The sequence below is a fragment of the Ambystoma mexicanum genome, chromosome 1p, assembly GCF_040938575.1.
Source record: "Ambystoma mexicanum isolate Mex_15411 chromosome 1p, UKY_AmexF1_1, whole genome shotgun sequence".
Classification (NCBI taxonomy): domain Eukaryota; kingdom Metazoa; phylum Chordata; class Amphibia; order Caudata; family Ambystomatidae; genus Ambystoma; species Ambystoma mexicanum.
The window spans coordinates 258,191,826-258,211,574 of NC_090921.1; positions in this window are offsets into that span (position 1 = coordinate 258,191,826).

Sequence of the window (19,749 nt, forward strand, 5' to 3'; positions counted from 1 at the left end):
ATGGATTGTGTGGCGATTACACCTAGAATTCTTTGTTCGGGAATGATAGGTACAGGTTTAGGATTGATCAAATGTTCTTCCACTCCCATCCGAGAAAGGGCATCAGCTTTACCGTTTTTTGTACCAGGTCGATAGGTAATTATGAAGTCAAACTCGGCAAAGAATAGTGCCCAACGGAGTTGCCTAGAGGATTGAGCTTTTGCGGTTTTCAAATATTGCAGGTTTCGGTGATCTGTAATCACAGTAACGGTGTGTCGGGCCCCCAGAAGATAATGCCGCCAAGCCTTAAAGGCGGACTTGATAGCTAGAAGTTCCTTATCAGTAATAGTGTAATTGATTTCAGGAGGCGAGAATTTGCGGGACCAAAATGCCACGGGATGCAACTGATTGGTTAATGGATCCTTTTGTGATAGAACTGCCCCCATGGCAAGGCTCGAAGCATCAGTTTCAACGATGTAGGGGAGTTCTGGGCGAGGATGTTTTAAGATCGGTGCAGAGATAAATCTAGTCTTCAAATTCTGGAAAGCTTGTTCCGCCTCGGTAGACCATTCAAAACGTTTGTTTTTCTTTAACAAGGCGGTGATGGGCTGGACTATTCGAGAGAATTCAGGGATAAACCTGCGGTAAAAGTTAGCGAAGCCTAACATGCTTTGAACACCTTTTACGGAGGATGGCGATGGCCATTTGAGAATTGCATCGACCTTCTTTGAATCCATACGCACTCCGCTAGGTGATAATATGAATCCCAAGAATTCAACTTCAGTCACGTTGAAAACACATTTTTCCAACTTAGCGAAAAGTTTGTGTTGACGCAATCTCTCGAGGACCATTTTCACGTGTTTCCGATGTTCAGTTTCCGATGAAGAATAAACGAGGATGTCGTCAATGTAAACAACAACACACACATCTATGAGCTCTCTGAGGACATCGTTCATAAAATATTGAAAGGCGGCCGGGGCATTGCAAAGTCCGAAGGGCATGACCTGATATTCAAATAGCCCATACTTGGTGCGGAAGGCCGTCTTCCATTCATCGCCCTCTTTTACTCGTTCCAAGTGGTAGGCTCCTCTAAGATCCAGCTTTGTATATATGCATGCTTTTCTGACTTGGTCCAGGAGTTCAGGGATCAAAGGTAACGGATATCTATTCTTAACGGTGATCTGGTTCAGGGCGCGATAATCTATACAAGTTCTAAGGTCCCCTTCTTTTTTTGGAACGAAGAACAAAGCTGAGGAAGCAGCGGACTTGGAAGGACGAATAAACCCATTCGCTAGGTATTGATCCAGGTATTGTCGGAGGTGAAGATTCTCAGGCTCGGTGAGGGCATAAATTCTACTACAAGGAGGAGTAGATCCAGGTATCAGGTCTATCTGGCAGTCATAAGACCTATGAGGAGGTAGAGAGTTAGCCTGATCCTTCCGGAAAACATCTTGGAATTCTAGGTATTCAGGAGGTAACTGGGGAGAAATTGCTGCCAGTGCAACACCAGGTCGAGGGTGACAAGTAGAGGCACATTCTGGAAACTGAACCGTTCTTGCTCGCCAATCGATCTGAGGATTGTGCTTCTCTAACCAAGGAATTCCTAGAATAATCTGGAACTGAGGGGCCTTGATCACATCGAACACGATCTTCTCATGGTGTCCATCTTGACTTACTAGCGTCACTTCTTGGGTGGTATGCGTTACTGGTCCGGAGGCTATCTCCGTACCATCCACCGTAGTAATGACGTCCCTTACAGCCTTTGGACAAAGAGTCAGATTCAACCTCAAAACCATTTCATGATCCACATAATTGCCGATGGCACCGCTGTCGACGTAAGCTTCAATCGCATGTAATCGATCCGGATGTTCAGGGCTAATGAGGACCATAGGTATCACGAAATGCGAGGTCACGGAACTGGTTTTAACGCTCGGCAAGAGGACCTCTATTCTTGTCGGGCAAGGTTGTTTCCCTGCTCAGAGTTTGTGACCCTGGTAACTGCAGCTCCTACTGCCTTCTTGGCTGGTTTCACCGGACAGTCTCGAAGAAAGTGCCCCGAGTTTCCGCAATAGAGGCATAATTGCAGCTGTTTTCTCCTTTCCCGCTCCTTTTGTGTTAGTGGTCCTTTCAGGCCCCCTATTTGCATGGGTTCCCCGGAGTCTACTCCTTTGGTAGGAGTTGGTGGTTTGGAAAATACTCGAGCATCAAACTTGGAACGATCGGCCTTCCTGTTCTGCAGTCTGTGGTCAATTTGAACGACTAAGTCAATATAGTCCGAACAGTCTTCCGGGGGATTCACTACTTGGGCTAACACATCTTTGAGCTCTCCACGTAGACCTCTATAAAACAGCGTAATCCTTTTGTCCTCAGGCCATCGAGTTTCCACTATCAGTCTGTTGAAAGATGCAATATAAGCCAAAAGGTCTTGATTACCCTGTCGCAATGAAAGGAGCTCATTGTCCAAGGCCTGCCCCTGTGAATGTCTTGCAAACAGTTTTTCCATACTGAGCTGAAAAGCTTGAAAATCATGGAGAACCGGATCATCTTGATTAACTAGAGGGATCGACCAGTCTGCCGCATTGCCACTAAGGTACGAAAGCACGAAAGCTACCTTAGCTTGATCAGTTGGAAAGGCTGCTGGCCGGCATAAGAAGTGCATCCGGCACTGATTAATAAATACTGCAAACCTCTTTGGGTCACCAGAAAATCGTTTGGGCGGAGCCAGAGGTACATTCCCAGGTAGGTTGATCTGCACTGGGTTCGTAGAGGATGTTGAAGGAAGATTTGCCCCTGATGCGGGTAACGGAGTTTGTCCGGCTTGTGACTGTAGCAATTGTCTAGCGAGATCGTCTGTTCGCTCCTTGGAAATAATCAGTTCCCTTCTTAGAGCATTCGTTTCCTGACGGGCTGCATGCACTTCTGTTCTTAGTTCCCCAAGTAACTGGGCTAGCTGGTCGGTATCCGAGGTTTCCATAGCGCCTGGGTGGGAGTTTTGCGATAGGCTTTGCGTTCTCTGTAACGCTCACCTGATTCCCGCAGAGGCACCGGTCTTGACTGGGTGAATGCTGTATCTTCAAAGGTGATGTGTAACACACGGTTGGCTCTTTGGGCTGGACCTCTGTGCACTGTATGTCTGACTCGAAGAGTAAGATGTCTGCAGATAGAAAATATGGGATTAATGAACTGGGGTTATTGGGTGTCTCTCTCCTCTTCCCTTTCTCTTCTCCTGTAGAACCCCAAAGGTTAACACCCTCACCTTAGGTAAGTGAACGCCGAGCTCTCCATCTGCCTCGGGGCAGGGTGCCGTAACCAGTTTCTTCACTGGATAAGGGTGCAGGCCTCTTGACCTCAGAGGATTGCTGTCCGTCGTTAACTGCACGAACGGTAAGTTCTGGGCACTTCAAATGTCTTAAAAGTCTTTTGTAATGATATCTCTTGTTTTGCAGGGTTCCAGCGATGGCGGATGGCGGGCTGATGAGAGTTGAGGACCGAACCCGCGTGAGGAATAGAAGCGCCTGGAAGCACGTAAGTAAGCGCTTGTAGCCTGCTTCACGATGCGCACTAACTGTCCCTTTTATCTTGCAGGTACAAGTTCGGAGCTTTAGAGAAGCTGAAGGGTGCTGGAATACCCACTGGATTCGGCGTGGGAAGGAGTAATGGCACGTGAGTAATAAAGTTGCCCAATGTCTTTAAACACACCTTCTTTTGTCTTTCAGATGCGGGATGCAGCGCCGAAGGCCTCCGGAGCGTGCGAAGAGCTGGTAAGCTTTTGTCTTTCAGATGCCGGAATGCAGTGCGAAGACCTCCGGAGCATGCGAAGAGTAGGTAAGCCTTTGTCTTTCAGATGCCGGAATGCAGCTCGAGGCGTTGGTGACAGCCGATGGACCAGGTAAGAGATGCGCTGCCACTGAAGACCGTAGTGCTAACCTGTTCTTTCTTTGTCTTTACAGGTGCTGCTGAAGACTGGATTCCAGGATGGTAAGCCTTTGTTCCCTTAGGCCCAGGATCAGAAGCAGAAGACACGATGAGCGTTCTGCTGCAGAGAATGCAGAATAACGCAAAGCAAAATTCATCCATCGGGTGTGGTTTAAATAGCCTCCTGTAGTGCTTAGGTGTCTCCTTCCACAGCCACGCCTAGGTAAGAAAAGAGTTCCTGCTTTCCAGAAGAGTTCCAGTGTTCTGGACCTAGGGAGTGGCTCCTGCCCCACCCAACAGGAAAAGTAGTCCCAAACAGAAGAGGATCAGGGGTTCAACTGGCAGGTAAGTAAGCAGCATGGTCTGCTGCAGGTAAGTCCACCCAAGCATTATGAGCCCGGCGCTTCCAGCGCTGGGACTGGGCATCTTTATGAGCCTGGTGCCACTGGCGCCAGGACAGGGTCCAAAAGGTCCCAATTGGGACTGGCTGGCACTCGGAACCAGGGTTATGGGTCTGCTTCCAAGGGAGTCGGGCAAGTCCTGATCTTTTGGAAGCAGAGATCATGACACCGATCTGCTTATGGATAGATTCAAAAAGAAAGGGTACAATTTGAGATGCATAAAGAAAGCGGCTGATAAGTACAAAGAGTGCAGTAAAGCGGAACTTTTATGTGACCGTGCGAAAGAGAAATCAGGGACAGATCATATTTCTATAATCACGCAGTTTTCACAAGATTCCTCTTTACTCTACAAAATGGTGTCCAAACATTGGGATATCCTAAGACTAGATAAGGATCTACTTCCTTTTTTTGGCTGAGAAACCCAAGTTCACTTTCACGAGAGCAATTACTATCAAACAAAAATTTGATTCCTTCTTTCTTGAATGTTAAGGAAGATAATACTAAAGAAAATTGGTTAAAAGTAAAAAAGGGATTTTTTAAATGTGGCAACTGTAACCAGTGCAAATATGCTCATACAAACTGCGTTTCTTTTTCTGATGCTAATGGAATGACAATTCAGATTAATGAGGTCATTAACTGTTAAACGTGTTATGTTGTTTATGCTATTATTTGTAAATGTGGCAAACATTACATTGGTAGCACCATTCGGCAATTGAAAATCCGAATAAGGGAACATTTGGCTAGTCTTAGGAATACTGATCAAAAGTCACCATTGGCCATACACTGGCAGCTACAACACCAGCTTGACAATCAGGAAGACTTAAGATTTATTGGACCAATGCGAATCAAGATGGGGAAACGGGGTGGTATCTTAGGCTCAAACTTAGGCAACAAGAATGCAAACTAATTTGTTACCTAACATGCACCATAGTTGGCCTTAACCAGGACCATGAAATGCATGTATTTCGATGAAATATTCATTAGGACCAAGAATACTCTCTGTCAGTATTTGACATGCTCACCGCTTGTGAAGTCATTCTAGCCTTACCTGAATGATGCAACATATGGCAACTAAATATCTAGTTCATTTAGTAAAAGATTATATATGTGGGCGCATCAGCCAAACCATTTTCAGAGAAAGACATACCAATGCACCAAAGAAATAGATTTGTTTTGGGCTTCCATTTATGAGTAATACACTAGTTCACATATGTTTAATATAGGATATAATTGGAGAATAAGATCCTGGCTAAATATTTACTTAGTCACAGCAAAGGTGTAACACCGGAGTAAAATCCTGTAGCACTATACGGATTTAGTCAAAATGTCAACATTATAATTGTGCAGGCAGATATAGGCTAACCCATAACAATTTGTGAATTGAAGTGATGGGCTGCAAGCTATACCGCTTATGATAATTGGGTATATTTTTTAAATATATCTCATCTAAGGCAGATATAGGCTAACACATAACAATTTGGGAATTGAAGTGATGGGCTGTAAGCTATAGCGCGTATGATAATTGGGTATTTTTAAATATATATTTTTTAAAATATTTTTTAAAAAAAATTGTTTACAACTAACATGCGTGTGACGTCATCGCGTGTGCATATGCATGACGTCATCGCGACCACGAGCGTATGACGTCATCGTGTGCGCGTGCGCATGCGCATGACGTCACCGTGATGTTGCCCGCTTTTTCGCTCAAATTTAGCATATAAAAAGGAGGGAGTAATGCGTGGGACCCCCCCTTTTGTGAAGCTAAATGAACATAGATTGGGATCATGCCCAGTAAATGGTATGTCAAAACCAATGCCAATTTTGAGAGGGAAAGGGTCTGTTTATTGTGTCTCAATTTAACTGTTGTGGGGAAAGTGATAGATTGTGATAGTGCCAACAAGTGGTTTAAAGAAGGTGATGGTTTTTTGATACTAGGATCAAGATGAACTCATTACATATATATTTTTTGACTGATAAAGGAAAAAGATAGTTTGAGAGAGTTGATGTTTTTGATACAATGGCACAGATTGGAGCCTACTACTGAGATTACCCGAGCAAGTGAATGAAGTAAAAGAGATGGGACTCATAGATATTTGTACTAAGTTGAGCCCATTGTGTTTTTTGTAGGTGATTTTTGAATTTTGGAGCCTAGAACTCACAATTATAAGACTATGGGAATTTCCAATACTCATTTGACTCAACAGACTCATCCGTACAGGTGGGTGAGAATTTCCAATCATTTATAAATATAGTTTATGGCATTTCAGTTCTACATACTAAAGTATAATAATTCAAGGTTTTCTCTATATAGGATTGGAACTCTGAATTTTCAACATAAGATCAAGTGTGATCATTTGACATTGAGATCTCAAATTTAAGAGATATAGGGAGTGTACATGAGGTAAGCACCGATTATAGTAAAACTGTTTAACAAAGCACTAATAAGATTTAAGACACACTTATACCTTTATTTTGGCAACTCACATTTTGGTCATGTTGGAATGGCTTCACAAGGTGTTTGGGTACAAGTTTCTTAATTTGGAGTAACTAACCATGCATGAAGTTTATATATGCAGGCTAATTGTTTTTATGCTGACTCAGCTTAATTTAATTGGATAATGAATACATTAGTGGATCTAATTGTGGAATACAGATAATAACTGTCTATTTTTGTTGATCAAACGGAGATATTTTGATTGAGACACTAATTTGTGGTCTTAAATTTGTTTTTTTCTTTAAACACCGATTGAAATTCTTGATTATGCCGTGAATTTTCCATCATCCTGACCTGACATATGACACAATATGGTATGGTTTTTGAAAAATGTATATATTGAATGAATGTGTGATTTTGTACAGCCTTGAGAACGACCGGTGGTCGAAACACGTGTCGGCTGTGTTTTTCTCTAGAAGAATTAAAAACATTCATATTGAAGGAACAGTTGGAGTGACTTTATGAATAATGATGTTGGACTTGTAGATAACTTAGATAAAGTGTATGGTTTGAGCGCAAGATATCCTCCTGAACTACAATCTTTTCTACCACTATAATATATCTGTAATCATGACAGACCTGCAGCATATCAACATAGTCGATATGTAAATGCTGAATAACACTTCTAACTGTTCGCAGCATGTGTCCAGCAGTAAACTTTTGACATACGATACAATTTACTACATGAAATGCAACGTGTTCTAACAAATTTGGTTTGACCCAATCCTCCACAATGGTTGCTGCAAGGCTTTCTCTAGTAACATGCGCAGGGTAGTGTAGCTGTTCAACGCCACCCTTACTAAGGCTACAGGCATCACCGGTTTACCAGTGCTTTCCTGTCGCCACAATACCTCGGAGGGGGATAAAGAACAGCCCCTCCATGTCCACAGATCTTTCTCATCCTGTGGTGCTTCACCTTGAACTTCCATTAACTGTGTTTTCAACAAGTTATTGAAACTTTCATTAATAATCATCATCACCGCCATTCTCTAATTCACATCAGGCATATCAAAGCTCCTAATATTCTCTGAATATGCAACTCGTTTCGCCTCTTCGTCTGCGGCTTAGTTGCTGCGTGAAATAAAGTCTGCGCTCTTAGTGTGAGCTGCGCATTTAACGATTGTGTTGGCTGCTGCAGTGCTTCAATAAGTCTGTCCAATAAGGTGTCAGGTTGCACTGGAGTGCCATCCGCTCTGTGGTAGTCCCTCCTTTTCCAACGTGCTAACCCGGCGTGCACTGTTGACATACAGCAGCCCTCATGCCCACGAATAGCGTCATAATCCTAAGGTACGAGCTTTGCTTGAATGATGTACCCAGACGCAGCGCGCACACTGAGTGGAGCCTGTGTGCATGATCTAGCCATTTGAGCTCCAGCCACCATATGATCCAGGCTGGTGCACTTCATGCCCCGGTGCCCCGTGCCGCCATTGCCCCACACGAGGAGCCCCTTTCTTTAATGGCCGCTCGGCATCCTCTACAACTTCAGACGCCTCACCGCCTGACTTCCTGACTCCGGACTACCACCTGCACTCTGATTGGCTAGCAGAACGTATTTCTGCATCAATCAACAACCGGCAGGCGAAACCGGCCAACATTCAGGAAGGCCCACGAAAGAAGGCTGACTTCCTGTCCCCAGCCTGTCCATGCCTGAACAGCCGTCAGCCAGAATCCCTGCAAGTCGCCCATGAACATCCTGCGCTCACCCGGAGTGGCGCACACAAGGTACATTATTCCCTGATAGTCGAGCGCTCTCACCCCAACGGTCCCCACAACGGTGCCTAAGTTCACTGCACCCTCGCCTTGACTCAATCTGCCACCGGCTACCAGCAGCTACTGCATACGCGTAGCTGTAGGCCCCCTTTGTCTAATGTCACTGATGTTTCTATGTGCAGCACATTGTATCGTGTTGCACCTTGCTAGCACACACTCTGATTTAAATATTTCAAAGCCTACCTGTGCATCGTTCGTATCAACCCGCCATTGCTTAACTATCTCTGCCTGTATGCGCAAATTCGCATTTGACCTGTCTGTCATTTTTTCTATACACTCTTTCCCTAGAAGTGATTGGTTACTATCTTCACTTGTACGGCGACTTTAAGAACTGAGCTGACTCCCTCTAGTTAACTATATCATGTTTGCACATGCCACTTTTCGCCCCTAGCCTAATGTGATTCTTAAAACATAGGTGAATCATCTACCTACTGTGCCCTTATACACAGACATATCCATACGTAGTGCTAACTCTGAATCTAGGTGAACCCTGTTTGCACCTGCATTTAGCCCTGCTTTTGAATCTTGAATTTAGATGAACCCTGTTTGCACATGCATTTTAGCCCTACCGCTGAATCTTTAATCTAGCTCAACCTTGTTTGCACATGCATTTTTCCCCTCTGCCTCAGAATCTTGAATCCAGGTGAACCCTGTTTGTGCATGCATTTTAGCTCTACCTCTGAATCTTGAATCTAGGTGAACCTTGTTTGCACATGCATTTTAGCCCTGCTTTTGAATCTTGAATCTAGGTGAACCCTGTTTGCACATGCATTTTAGCCCTGCTTTTGAATCTTGAATCCAGGTGAACCCTGTTTGCACATGCATTTTAGTCCTGCTTTTGAATCTTGAATCCAGGTGAACCTTGTTTGCACATGCATTTTAGCCCTGCTTTTGAATCTCGAATCTAGGTGGACCCTGTTAGCACATGCATTCTAGCCCTGCTTTTGAATCTCGAATCTAGGTGAACCTTGTTTGCATATGCATTTTAGCACAGACTCCAACCTGCACCTAGCGTGCCTGCTTTAGTAACGTGTGCTTAGGTTGCCAGACCTACACTACCCCACCATTATGTATCTACCACTACTTTACACAGTTCTACTTAGAGCCATCCTCCCTTTGATTACCTTTTATAACATGAACCTAGCTCAACCACAAAATCAGCTACTCCATGGTAATGCATCCCCGGAGCTAACCAACATGGCCACTAAACCATGCAGCCTCCAACAGCGGAACTTCAGACTTTGCGCCAGACTCCCAAGAATTTATGACCCTTTAGCCAATATCCAACCTGCCACTATTCACAATCAGCACTCTCTGCTTACCACCAACATTCCACCACATACAGCCAACACTCGCCAACACCGACTACAGCTCAACAGCCGTATCTGTAGAGACGCCCCTTCCGCTAAATGCCAACACAAAGCCCAACCGCCCTCTCACCCACCCGCCCTACCTGGAATAAAAGGCGCCCTATTAAATGCCCGCTCTATGGTAGCCATGCCACCAAAATAGCGGACACAATCCAAAATGAGAACTTGGACTTCCTGGCAATCACGGAATCCTGGCTCCATCCTGCAGCAGGACCAGCCATTATGTTAGCCACCCCAGACAATTACACTCCTATACGCATGGATCGCACCACGTCTAGAGGGAGCGGCCTGGCTATAATTGTCAGAAACAACCTAACCTTTAGACTTTCCGCACCCCATAAAACCAACTCCTGTGAATCCCTCACAGCTAAACTCACTATTGCCAATAATCAAACCATCATCATCCACCTGATATATCGCCCACCAGGCCCTATAGGCTCTTTTGAGGAAGACCTCACAAACCTACTATCTGACAATCAAAAAAACTCTACTCAAAGCCTCATCCTAGGCGACTTCAACCTGGGATTTAATGACCTTCGTGACCCCAAAGCCCTACAAATTAACAACACCCTGGAGGAATTAGATTCTCCCAAAAGATTACAGTCCCCACACACATCAAAGGAAGGACCCTCGATTAGACTGCCATACATAATTGCCCAATTACCATCACATCCATAATGCCTCAGCTATGGTCCGACCACCACATGGTATCCTTTACCTTAGAAGCTACCACACCTTCGAAAAACAGCACCCTAGCCCCCCACGGCACCTACTAGAAACAAAAAAAATATCACTCCTGAAATTCTCATCCCCCTCATTCGTCCCACCTTAAATTCCATTTCAGATCAGTCTGACCCAGCCTCTCTGGTAGACATATACAACAAAGTGGTGCTGGCCTCTTTGGACACTATCGCACCACTGAAAACTAGGAAGAGCAAACCCCGCCAACACTTAAATACCTAGTTCACGCCCCTATTGAAAGACATCAGACAAAAGAAACGACTAAGTGAAAAAACCTGGTGATCAGACCCCTCAGACACCAACAAAAAAAACCTTAAGAATTTAGCCACTCTCTACAAAAAAGAAATCATATTAGCGAAACAAACCTCCTACAACACCCGTATAACTCAAGCCAAATCCAACACAAAAGAACTGTTCGCCATCCTGAAGGAAGTAGAATCCCCCACCCAAACTCCCGATTCCTGCCGTAAGGACAAGAACTGGTGCACAGGCATCCAAAATACCCTTGCCAACAAGATAACCATGCTTCAAGCGAAGATCAATAATAAAAAAGTGTCCATAACTGCCCTAACACTGTTATCAGTGACCCCCCTTCCAAGGCTACCACTAACCCATTACCGACTCTGAAACCACTGGACACCCCCTCCTTCTACTTTCACAAAGTCTCCACCAAAGAAGTCGAGGAAGTCATCCTCACCCTCAAACCCTCTAATTGCCAGCGCGACCCTTGTCCAGCCCAAATCATAAAAGACGCCGCCCACAAACTTTCACCATTCATTACTAAACTTATAAATGACTCCTTCACATCGGGCATCATACCCAGCAACCTGAAACATTCCAGGGTCCTCCCCCTCCTCAAAAAGCAAACATTGGACCCCTCCATTCTAACCAATTACCGCCCTATAACCACTGTGCCATTCCTATTGAAAATCCTAGACAAAGTTGCCTATCAACAAATTCAACACCACTTGGAACTAAACCACCTCCTAGGAGTCCGACAGTCCAGCTTCAGACCACAGCATGGCACCGAGACTGCACTCCTAGACCTTAAGGCACAAATAGACCTACTAAGAGATAATGGCACGACCTCACTCTTACTACTCCTTGACCTTTCTGCTGCATTCGAAATGGTAGACCATGCAATACTATGCAATCATCTGGTCACGGCAGCCTGCTTCTCCCAAGAAGCTGTCGCATTGATCCAGTCTTTCCTGGATAACAGGACAATGCGAGTCTTCTCTCCTCTAGCAGCTGCTGACCCGGCACCCATTACTTGCGGCATACCCCAAGGATCCTGCGTATCGCCCACCCTTTATAATATTTTCACAAAGCCCCTTTTCGATGATCTAGACGGTTTTGGTATCACCTACACCAACTACGCAGATGATACACAGATCCTCATCCCGCTGACAGGAGATTATGACAAGGATTTGGCCTTTGTGAATAGAGTCTACCTCATTATACAGGCATGGATGGCCGCTCACGGTCTATGCCTGAATGATGACAAAACCGAACTCCCCATTCTAGGCACCTCTTCCAATATCAAAAAACTGGGCACCAACTATGACTCCTTCATAATTGATAACAACACCATTACTGTAGCCAAAGTAGTTAAAACCCTCAGTTTTTACATAGATTCCACGCTTACCTTTGCTAAACAAGTGAATTCCGTGGCCAAAGAGCAGCCAAGCCATTCATGCGTCATTCTAGCAAGAGCACTAATCCTGTCGAAACTAGATTACTGGAACACCCTCTACATAGGCAGCAACAAATATATCACCTCCAAAATTCAAACACTGCAAAATAATGCCCTGAGAGCCGCCCTAAACTTCCCTAAAATGCCCACATATAAGACCTTAGGAGATCCACCAACTGGCTATCCACTAAAGACAAAATCCTCCTCAAAACAGCCTCCCTCACACATAAAAGCCTTAACCAGGCAGCCCCGCAATACCTTATAGACAGATTCACCAGACAGATAGCCTCTCGCCCTTTACGAAAAGCCAACTCTAACCTATTGCTAGTACCCAGATTCAAACTTACCAAATCTGGCGGGAGTAGCTTTGCTGTTAAAGCGGCACAACTGTGGAACTCCCTTCCAACTGATCTAAGGGAAGAACTTCCTTACCAGCAATTCAGATCCAACTTGATCCAATGGCTAAAAGACCATGATGTTTAACCACGCGCTTATGTCATTTGGGATCTCATGTATATATTGTATATTTACTCTGTTCTAATTATCTGCCAAATCTGCACTTTTATAAACCTACTGTACATACTTCCATGATTCTTTGACACTGCATGTCTACAGCATTGTAACCATAGCTGTATTCCCTGCGTATCTGTAACATGTAACCTAAGTTGAACAACCATCTTTCTGCCTTCGTGCCCAAATCCCCTTGGGTCTGGTGCGCAATATAAATAAATAAACAAACAAACAAACAAACAAAACATAGGCGGAGTCACTATACACGGTTACTTCCTGGTCTGTGCTATTCTCAAGCACAAAAATGAGCACCACTAATTCTGCATAGTGAGACGGTAGTTGTGCACTTATCAATACTTCAAATTCCCCATTAGCCATGTGCCTTACCACACTGGCACCTGTATATCTTTTTCCATCAGTTTGATAAATTTTTCGAAGAACCATCAATAAAGAGAATCTCCCCAGCTGCTAGAGCATTTTCTCTCACCCCCGGAAACTTGTCATAGAACTCCTCATAGTTGGAGCAATCATGTGCCTGCTCGTCATCTGCCAGTGGTTCGGCTACAAATGTGGCAGGATTCACCATTTTAATCGCTGGATTCGATGTAACCACCTCATAAACTGCGGCTCTTTGAGAAATCAACGTACCCTTAGGTTCATCCAAAACAGCAAATAATGCATGTTCAACAAACATGGCCATAGAACTCCCCATTACTATGCTGGCAGCCTTCTCAATAGCGAACGCAGCGGCTTCCAAAGATTGTTCGCACTGGAAGTGACCTCACATTACTGGGTCCAAAATCCCACTCTAATATGCTGAAGGCTTATACCCCAATGTGATTCTATGCGTGAGTACTGCTGTCATAATTGTTCCATTCGTGTGCAAAATTAAAAATAATTCCTCTGAATAATTAGGAATCCCAAGAACTGGAGCTGTGCAAATTGCCTTTTTCAACTTGTCAAACCTTTCCTCCATTTCCTCAGTCCATAAACTCTTTTCCTGACACTCTTGTGCCTTGCTGCATGTGCTTTATTGTGTGTGGTTTCGCTGTTTTCAAAATGGCCTCAGCCCTTTCAGGTGTAACTTTCTTTCCTTCATGCAAAATGAACTGTCCTATATATAACACCTCTTCTTGACAATATTGCGATTTCTCTGTGTCCACTTTATATACTTTCTCTGCTAAGATAATCATTAGCTGAATTGAGTCGCGTCTGCACTGTTATTCTGATGTGCTGCAGACCAAGATGTCATCTACGTATTGCAACACAACACTTGGCAAAGAAATATTGCTTAAGTCCATATGCAGGACTCTATTGAAAATCAATGGAGACTCACAGTGCCCCTGGGGTAATCACATGCTTTTTAACTTAGCCTGTTTGAATGTGAATGATGTCAGATCTTGAGAATCTTTATGAAATGGGATTGAGAAAAACACATTTTTCAAGTCAATCACAGTGAAATATCGCACCTCAACAGGGATACAACATAGGATTGTCGTTGGATTAAGAACTAAAGGAAACTCTGCCTCGACAATTTGATTAATTGGGCGCATATCCTGAATGAAACGCCACAACCCCCCCTTCGATTTCTTAATCGGATACACCGCGGTATTGCATGGTGACTCTGATGTCACTAAAATACATATGGATGGCGGATATCGTCTTAAAAATACCCTCATCTGCCTCTCAAGACATAGGATACTGTCATGCTCAAGGTAAAATTGCTCCTGGTTTCAGTTTAATCTTAACTTCTCCAACCCCCTTTAATAGGTCTACGTCATAGGGGCCTGTAGTCCATAAAGAAACTGGCACTTTCGCCATGACTTCATCAAAGAATGCAGGAGGCTGTCTCACTATCATCATCCTTTGTGGAATCTCATGTTTTTCTGCTCTAACCCAATTTGTAATGATCATCTCGAACACTACTTCGTCATCAGATGGATTATCCTTAAACAAGTCCTCATCAGTGACATCAGTTAATCTGTAACCTTCTCCGATAGCAACTACTGTTCTCCATGTTCTGCCATTATCATCAAATCCTACAAGCATAGCCAAAACCCCTCGTATTAAAGCTACTTGCACCTCTAAGGGAAGTATCTGTCCCCCTCTTCGTCCATGGGTATGTCTGGTCTAAAGCGAAACTCATCAGGTATCCTCATAATCTTACTTACTAAACCAGGCAGCCATGTTAACACAATGCGTACCCCATAATGAAACACCTCTGGTTCTAACAGTACCCCTCTTATGGGTATCTGTCCAGTAAATGCCATAATGAATTTACTAAAATTTAAATAATGTATTCCTGGTGTTGAACACACTATGCCTTCATCAGTAAAAGAAATTGTCATATTCAACTTCGTCATTAAATCTCGACCCATTATATTAACTGGTGTCTGCCTTGAATACAACAATAGTACAGACATATCACATTCTCCTATAGAGACTGGTAATTCTTCAGTAAAAGTAACTCTACTTGTAGCTCCTGTGAAAGCTTTAGCCTTCATGGCAATACCCGAGAGTAAAAATGTTCCCTCCCGTATACATGAGCGTGTTGCACCCGTGTCTACTAAACAAAGAAAAGGATTTGCCTCCTATCGTGAAATGAACTCTTGGTTCCTCTTGAGAATTTGCCGTTACGGATAGTACTGAAAACATCAAGTCTCCCAGTGAGCTGTCCTATTGCGGGTATATGCTCATTCCTGTGCCCGTGAAAGGATTCCCTCCCTCGATGGTGACACACCCTATCCTAGGAGTCAGTAACTGTCCCGTGTTTGCACTCTGCTGTATCTGCATGGGGGTGTTAGGCAGAATCCTGTGCAGTGCCCTTAGGGACCACTACACACGATTCTGCCTAACAGTGGTATACAGCGGTGAGGATTTGTAAGTATAGGGATTACACTTAGAGTGCTGCTATTGCTTTGGGTCAACTTACCACAAGGCTAAACACCACTAATCTATTAACTAAAGAAATCATGTCAAATATGGAAAGCTATACTGAAGAGGGTCTCTCAAACTACACTGCTGAGGTTTTGAGAACCATGTGTAGGGAGAGGAGTCTCTCTGGTAAAGGGAAAAATCTGAAATGGTTGCTTAGTTATTGGGAAAACAAAGTCTGGAGAGTGCGTCAGAAGGACTTACCCCTCCAGCAAATGTGGATACTGATATTTCTGATTCTGAGAGTGTTGAAGAAGAAGTAGATAACCCTTTGTAAAGAGTTCCTACTAACCCCTTGCCTGCTCAGCAACCACAACCTCTGTCCACAGGGACCCCCACAGGTCCTACACTTACTCCTGAGTTTATTGCACTAGAGAAAATGAGACTTGAATTAGAAGTGAAACGTATTGAAGCACAAACTGCCATGAAGCACCAAGAATTAAGGCTCAGAGAAATGGAGATGGCTCATGCTCTAGAAATGAAGAAATTGGCCCTCATTACAACCCCGGCGCTAAACCATGGCGCTATTAGCACCATGGTTAGTGCCGGTGTTGTAACGAGTCCACCATGGTGGAATGGGGAAATACCGCCCCATTCCAAGGTTGGCGGGGCGGTATTTCCCCATTTCACCATGGCCCTTCCCCATTCCCATTTTCGCCCCATAGGGTTCAATGGGACTGGGGTAGGCGCTAAGTATGGTACCGCAAATTGCGGTACCATAATTAGCACCGAGGTCCCTTTGCGGCACCCTACTTTAATGGCTGGTAAAACCAGCCGTTAAGGTCGGGTCCCGCAAAGGGACCTCGTAATCAGGCGTTAAGGGTTTAACGGCGCCAACACCTTTTACGGCGCTGTTAAACCCTTAACGCCAGGGTCGTAATGACCCCCATTGTCTTTAGAAAATGTTTCTCTCCCAGAGTCTTCTAGGTCTTCCAGCCCTAAAGGCCATGTATGCCAAAGGAAATTATTGGTATGTATGAGACTAAACTTGATGTTTTGGATTGGTTAGCAATATTTGAGTACAATCATTGGATTCAGGGTATCTCAGGGAATCAGTTGATTCCTTGGTTTTCTCTAGGCTTCCCTCTATTGCAAGTGATCTGTAATGGAGTTGGGGGAGGAGGATAAACAGGATTATGAGTGTGTGAAGCTAGCATTAATAGCTAGCTTTGGGAAGTCCCCTTCCCAGTACCTTAAGTGGTTTAGAACCCTCAAAAAGCATGATGGTGCCCCTTGGTCTACCTGGGTGTGTGAATGTTTGAAACACTTAGATGGCTGGGTTAAGGGTTACAAAGTAAACTCTTATGAAGGTTTGAGGAATCTTGTAATGTTGGAGTCTATTTTTGATGTCTGCTCCCCTGAACTTAGACAGCACTTGGCTGATTCAAAAGAGATAGATCCTAAGAAGTTAGCCAAGGCTGCTGGCTTGGGGATTGCCAACAGGGCTACTCACAAGGATTCTGGGGCAACTCAGAAGAAGGATGAGGGAAAGCAGCCAAAGAAAGACAACAAGAATTCCAATAATTCCAATCCAAAAGAGGGCCCCAAACATAACCAGGGTAAGCCACAAGGGAAACCGAATCAGGCTAGTGTACCACCTGGTCCCAGACCAGATGAAGGTCAAAACAAACGTCCATTCAATAGAATATTTGGTAAATGCTTTGTTTGTGGGTCAACTGACCATGTGAAAGGGGATCCCAGATGTAAGGGTAAACCTTCATGGGTCCACACTGTCTCCTAAGCCTTCTTCCAGGTGGATGAAGTACCTATAGCCAGTGGAAACCTTCAGTTACTAGCTAATGAGCCCATGAGAGTCTCAGCTAATGTTTCTTTAGTGTCCTTGGGTCTTTGGGAACAAAAGAACTTAGATGTCTATAACTCAATCCCAGATAATACGAAAGAGTATTACAAAGATAGTGTTCTTGTGAATGGTCAGGAAACCCCTGACATCAGAGACACTGGAACAGCATAACTGTGATTAATGAATGTTTTTTCAAGGTGGAGGATGGTGCTAAGGCACCCAAACACCTAACCAAGTTTGCTGGAGGCCCTGTGCAAATGGTTCACCAGTTACTAGCTCTCATCCAGTGTAATGACATGACTGTCGGAATACCTGTAAGTGTGCAAAATAACGTACCTGGGAGGTTCCTGTTGGGTAATGACCTTAAAACTCTTGGAGTTGTGTCTAGTACCCTCAGACCCCCCAGCAGAAGGAAGCAGGAGCTCACAAGGTCTATGAGGGAGAGAACCTTGAGAGGCTCTCCTGGGGATATGAGAGAGGAAACTATCACCCCAAGTCCACAGGACTTACTTACTGCTATTGCAGGACAGAAAGAGACAAAGGGGAAACCCAAGTCTACCAGCAAGAAACCAGCAAGCACTCCTGTTCCCAGAAGGACATCTCCAAGACTGTCCAAAGTCACATCTGTGACTTCTCAACCAGCTGAGGCTGAGTGTGAGGTTCAACCTTGTATGGGTCAACTAGATACTGAGGAATCATATCTAGAAGAAGATCTTACTCTGGTTGGAGATCTTGACCTTGTTGACCATCCAGAGCTGCAGTCTTTACTGACAGAAGGTGGACCCAACAGGGCAGATTTCAGCAGAGGGCAAAGAGAGTTTCCTACTCTTAAAGGTCTCCACCTACAAGCAGCTTCTCAGCTCTTTGAGACTGAGCCTGGAAAGTATAGGTTGCACTGGGAAGATGGCCTCTTCTACAGTGAACCGACGGAGTCAACCCCTGGAGACTGCAAAAGACTTGTAGTACCTCTAGTGAACCTACTCCATTCCTGCAGTTAGCACACAAGATACCTTTGGCTGGTCACTTAAGTTTTAAGAAGACCAAGGAAAGACTCTCTCTTTACTTCTACTGGCCTAAAATGGGTTCAGAAGTAGGCAAATTCTGCAGGAGCTGCCACACTTGCCAAACCTCCGGTGCCTCTCCCAGTGGTGGGAGTTCCTTTTGAGAGGGCCGGGATTGACATTGTTGATCCTCTTGACCCTCCCACATCTTCAGGTAACAGGTTTATCATGGTTGTAGTGGATCATGCCACTAGGTATCCTGCAGCAATACCTATGAGAACTGTTACAGCTCCAGCTGTGGCTAAGGCCCTACTTGGTATTTTTACCAGAGTAGGTTTTCCTAAGGAGGTGATATCTGACAGGGGATCAAATTGTATGTCCCACTACATGCAAGCCATGTGGAAAACCTGTGGAGTCACCTACAAGTTCTATACTGCCTACCACCCCCAAGCCAATGGACTGGTAGAGAGCTTTAACAGAACTATGAAGAGCATGATAGGTGCTTTAGAGGAACCCCTTAAAAGAAAGTGGGACCTTCTACTGCCATGCCTTCTCTTTGCATATAGAGAGGTCCCTCAGGAGGGAGTAGGTTACAGTCCCTTTGAACTTCTCTATGGCCATCCAGTCAGAGGTCCATTGGCCCTGATGAAGGAGGGGTTAGAGAGTGCTCCTTCCCCCAAGCCAGTCAGAGTGACTGACTATGTGATAGGTCTCCGGAGGAGAATGTCACACATGATGGCAGAGGCAAGTGATAACTTGAAGGCTGGTCAAGTTCTGGTCAAACATTGGCGTGACCAGAAGGCTAACATGGTTGAGTTTACTCAAGACCAGCTTGTTCTTGTTATGGTCCCCACAAGCCAGAGGGCCTTGCAGGACAAATGGATAGGACCCTTCAAAGTTGTGGGTAAACTTGGAGAGGTGAACTATCTGGTGGACTTAGGCAATCCTAAGGAGGCTCCTAGAGTCTTTCACACCAACCATTTTAAGGCTTATGTCTCTAGACCTGACATGGGAGCATTGCTCTTAGCTTCAGCTCAGGAGGAGGAGGAGAGTGAACCTCTGCCTGACCTCCTCAGAGGCTTACCTTTAGATGAGCAAGTGGAAGTAGTTAATCTCTCTTCCAGTCTCACATCTGAC